This window comes from Salvelinus sp. IW2-2015, unplaced genomic scaffold (assembly GCF_002910315.2).
Source record: "Salvelinus sp. IW2-2015 unplaced genomic scaffold, ASM291031v2 Un_scaffold1790, whole genome shotgun sequence".
Taxonomy (NCBI): Eukaryota; Metazoa; Chordata; class Actinopteri; order Salmoniformes; family Salmonidae; genus Salvelinus; species Salvelinus sp. IW2-2015.
In genome coordinates, this window is record NW_019943164.1 from 171,266 (window position 1) to 175,638 (window position 4,373).

Consider the following 4,373-nt stretch of genomic DNA (forward strand, 5'->3'; position numbering starts at 1 on the left):
GGTTAAAGACATTCTCCAGGACTACTCCTCTGTAAGGCAGGCAGCCCAGGTTAAAGACATTCTCCAGGACTACTACTCTGTCAGGAAGGCAGCCCAGGTTAAAGACATTCTCCAGGACTACTACTCTGTGAGGCAGGCAGCCCAGGTTAAAGACATTCTCTGGTACTTTTGTATACCTTTTAGCCAAAAGCGGTCCTCGAAAATTGCCTACTAGTCTTTGACTCACTCAAATGGCGAGGGGCTGAACCCCATTGGCTGGAACTTGAATTACTAGGGGGCTGGCCCAAGTAAGGGAAAATATAAAAAACAAAAATGGGCCGCAAACGTCAACAGCGTCATGCGAATCAAATTAGAAAGTCTAATTTTCTCACGTATATGCAGAGCAACGCTGCTAAATTGAGCGAATAAATGGTGTGGGTCGTTTGTAGCAAAGGAATTTGAGAAATTGTTATGATCTTCCCTATGTAGACTAGCTAAAGATCTAGTTTAAAATCTATTGGGCTGTAAGACAAGGTTTCAGTTAAATAGGCTATATATTTTWAAACAATTGCARCCTACCGGTGTTGATTTCAATCGCATATAGCCTAGGCAGGCTGGAATACTCAAGGACTCTAATTTCAAGAGAGAATACTGTTATGCAGAAAGAACGAGACTAGCTAAATTCTTTATTAACTGCTCAGGTGTATCTACTACCCTCCTCACGCTCGTGAGCTRACATAACAACTAGTGCAGGCAGGTATGGTGGCTCTGGTAGGACATAAGAGTAAAAAGGAACATGCAACAATAATTCACAATGCCAACGAAAAGATGGYGCCAAAGAACATGGTTGACGTTTTACATTCTCCCAASCAATTGTGYAATTTTGTTATTTTATTTGCGTAACTTATATTTTAACTTATTGTGTACATAATGTTGCTGCTACCGTCTCTTATGGCCGAAAATAACTTCTGGACATCAGAAAACCGATTACTCACCGCGGACTGGGAAAAACTTTTTCCTTTAACGAGTCCGACGAGAAAGGATATCCTGTTTTCACTGGAACATGCCCAGAACCACGCCTTTTGCGTTAAGTAAAAACACCAGAAAAGGGGACGCAGATTGGGGATCCTTCTGAGAATCTGGAGGCGAGCGAGTAAACTCCCAATGCCTTCCATTCCACTTGCTAACGTGCAATCGTTGGAAAATAAAACTGATGAAATACTATTAAGATTATCCTACCAAAGGGACATTAAAAACGGTAACATATGTTTCACCGAGACGTGGCTGAACGAAGAAACGGACAATATAGAGCTGGCGGGATTTTYCATGCACCGGCAGAACAGAGACCTACCTCTGGAGTTCTCATCTATATTATTCGTAGCTGTCTATTTACCACCACAGAACGAAGCTGGCACTAAGACCACTCTCAACCAACTCTATAAGGCCGTAAGCAAAGAAGAAAATGCTCAGGAAGAACGCCTCAAAGTAAGCAATATTTAATTAAGAACGAGTGGAGCTAAGCTAAATTTCTTTATATATTACCAAACCGTGGCCTTCCAGGTTGTGTTTAACTCGGAAACTCTACCGAAGATCACTTCCTTCTCAAAACGCAGTAATGGTCGCCATGTTGTTTGGTATAGCTTCACTGCCAACCCTGTATTCGAAAAGTAAGGATAATTCTTAAAAACAAAATGTAAATCGCGCGGTTGGCATTAAGAACTAATTTGTCATTTCGATCGCTGTCAATCCCGTATTGTCCTGGTGATCTTAAGTCAACATAGTATATTATTAGCTTTCAATTAAACTAGATCACTGCTGATGTAGAAACTGACGACCTAGGTTTGGAGAACTTAGGCGAGGTTAATTTGGTTTGGCTTTGCCGGCAGGGGCTTAGTGTGAAACCAATTAGAAGTCTACTAAAGTGAGTAAATCCATGCACAATTGATATTGATAGTTTAATTCCACATCCCTAAAGGAAAGAGGCGCAAAGACAATCCTGAGCTGTAGTCTGTTGTTTAGTACATATCTTATCTCCCAAGGGCTACATTGTAGTAAAATTTTGTATATGTCATCTTCATTTGCGTAACTATATATTTTACCTTATTGATGTACATCCTTATATGTTTCGCTGCCAACAAATGATCACTATGGAGGTTCTTAAATGGCCTGAAAACTGATAAGAATGATGTTACAACTGGAGTTTGTCTCGGATCACTGCGAAGAAAAACAGAACTTGATTACTCAGAAGCGTTAGTGTGAAAAAATTAATATCACCACCGCGGAATACTGGAAAAATAATGGAACGTTGGTTGCATCTTTTCACTAGAGCTGCCTGAATCGAAGAAAAGCTAGATTATCCCTGTTTTCAAACTGGACAAGGGCCGCAAGCTCCCATTTTGGCTGCCGGCTTTCATCATCCGACGTGATGGTCTAAAAACACTCCTCGGGAAACGTTTGTTCATGTGGGATAATAAGGGGGCTAACAGATGGGTTGATCAATCTGCGAAGTAATTTATTGTGTTTTTTTTCTGGAGGCGACGAGTAACGACTCCCCCTAAGAGAAAATCATCCAGTTTCCTTTCCAGCAAAGTATGGGTAATCGTGAACAATTAATGGGGTTGGGAATGGTCTAAAGAAAATCATCATAAAATGGAGGAGATCGAAATACTGATTAAGTATTATCTGGAGTCTTTATTCCATTGCTAGTGTTTGTCCTAAATAGGTGACTATTTTAAAATAAACGGTAACAAACATTTGTCTAACTCTCTGGATGAGACGGTGCTTGAAACAGAAGAAACGGAATATATGATCCGGCGGGATGTTTCATTCATCCCGGCAGAACAGAGACCTACATCTAACTTCTCCTCATCATTATATGTTTGCTCGTAGTCTATGTTCTCATATTAGTTACCCACAGAACTCTTAAAGCCTAGGCACTAACCATTCAACCAACTCATTATTAAGGCCGTCAGGAGTCTAGTCGAGTATTTGTGATGGTGGGGCAATTGTAACGTGCGAAAATTTCTTACCTGCAAAGTATTGCACTTTATATTTTCTAACAAAAGACATAAGGCGCTCATAAACCAATGATATAATGAAAATGCTGCATCAGTAATCAATGCAGACTGGCTTTTAGTCAGCTCCGAAGAGGGGTTGTGACTTTTAATATGCATGTGCCAAATCTTATATATCGAGTTTTTAACAAATGTTGATTATCAATATTCCTTACCAGTATGGAGCCGAACATGTTATTGCACCGTTGGATCTGCAACAGCACCTGAAGGGATAGAAGACGGCTGGGAGGGGAGGTGGGGGAAAATACGTAGAGAGCCCAATAGTGGTGGTATTTTCGCTTTATAAGTTGTTTTTAGCTATCCCGCAACTGAGATTCAATCCATAGCTTCCCCACCCTCCATTAGTTGGCAAAAAATCTGACCACATTATCTATCCCTTATAGATTTACATAATTTTGTCTTCCCTGTAAACATTTTAAAAATGCTGAGCCAATGGTAGTGGGCCCTTTTTATTCACGCTTGAAAAGCAATTTTAGGTATCTTGTCACCAAAAAAAATTAATAGGCAACTGGTAGATTCCCCTTGGACAGTTTTGAGCTGATTCTAAGATATTCGCGTCAATAGGCTATGAGAACTATCTACCTTTAAAGTTGGTGTCAGGAAGGCTATGCTAGTGAAATGCTGAGCGGAATGGTCGTAACTACTATCCACAGGTAAGTAGGTTGGGGTAAGGCGTAGCCCAGGACTGCGGGGGGTGCTCCCTCGCGAGAACGATCATATGGTCCGGGATTCCCATCTCTCCATATTGCCGCAGGAGGTTTGAAGGATGTAATACACGGTGAAAGGTTTTAAGATAACGATCCTCCATATTTGAGAGTTCTGACATATAATTTTTTTCGCTCCGGCTCCAATCCATTAAGTCAACATTTCAAGATGGACGTCGTCCCCACAGTTGACTGGTACGTACATCCAACCAGAAGCCATGAATTAACAGGCAACATCCGCATCGGACTTAAAGGTTAGACTGCCGCTTTCAGGAGCGGGAAGACTAACCGGATGCTTCTAACACAATCCCCATCCCTCTTCTCATCTTCCGCTCAGAACGAACCATCTAACAAGAGCGTCAATAAGAATTAAGATTGAATGCTACTCACTTTCCAGCTCGCAATCGAGTCAGAAAGCCCAAATAGTCTCTGAACACATAGAGAGCACCCGCTGTCTGGATGACGGTGTGTGGATACCGCTCTCGGTAGCCGATGTAACATAACCTTGAAGCACATGTCAAGCATTCAAAGTCGGCTGGGCCAGACGGATTCCAACTGTCCTCAAAGCATGACACGGAACCAACTGTCAAGTGTCTTCACTGACATTTCAAACCTC

The 4,373-nt window shown here is 41.6% G+C and overlaps 1 protein-coding gene across 2 annotated transcripts in view; it reads right to left on the reverse strand.

Annotated features, from left to right (window-relative positions):
* The window catches only part of ccni (cyclin I), a 26,077-nt gene that overhangs the window by 13,748 nt on the left and 7,956 nt on the right, over window positions 1–4,373 (reverse strand). The gene's annotated exons all lie outside the window — the stretch shown is intronic.